This window comes from Hippocampus comes, unplaced genomic scaffold (genome assembly GCF_001891065.2).
Source record: "Hippocampus comes isolate QL1 unplaced genomic scaffold, H_comes_QL1_v1.1 scaffold432, whole genome shotgun sequence".
Lineage (NCBI taxonomy): Eukaryota > Metazoa > Chordata > Actinopteri > Syngnathiformes > Syngnathidae > Hippocampus > Hippocampus comes.
The window spans coordinates 1-367 of record NW_017804811.1 but is presented as its reverse complement, the minus strand read 5'-3'; positions in this window follow the sequence as shown (position 1 = coordinate 367).

Genomic DNA, 367 nt, shown 5'->3' with positions numbered 1-367 from the left:
CTGAACTCCGGCGGGAAGCTGTTGCCATACTGTGCGCTGTTGAGTCACTTCCGTCATAATTTAATAAACTTAATGTGTCACTCCGTTACATATGTATATACATATCAAGTTCAAGTACAAGTTTATTGTCAAATTCATCCATCCATTTTCCGATCCATTTCATCCTCAGGGGGGTGGCTGGAGCCATTCCCAGCTGTCTTCGGGCAGTAGGCGGGGGACACCCTGAACTGGTTGCCACACAATCGCAGGGCACACATAGATGAACAACGATTCGCGCTCACAGTCAAACCTCGGGACGATTTAGAGCAGAGGTCGGGAACCTTTTTGACTTCGAGAGCCATAGAAGAGAAATATTTGGAAATGTATT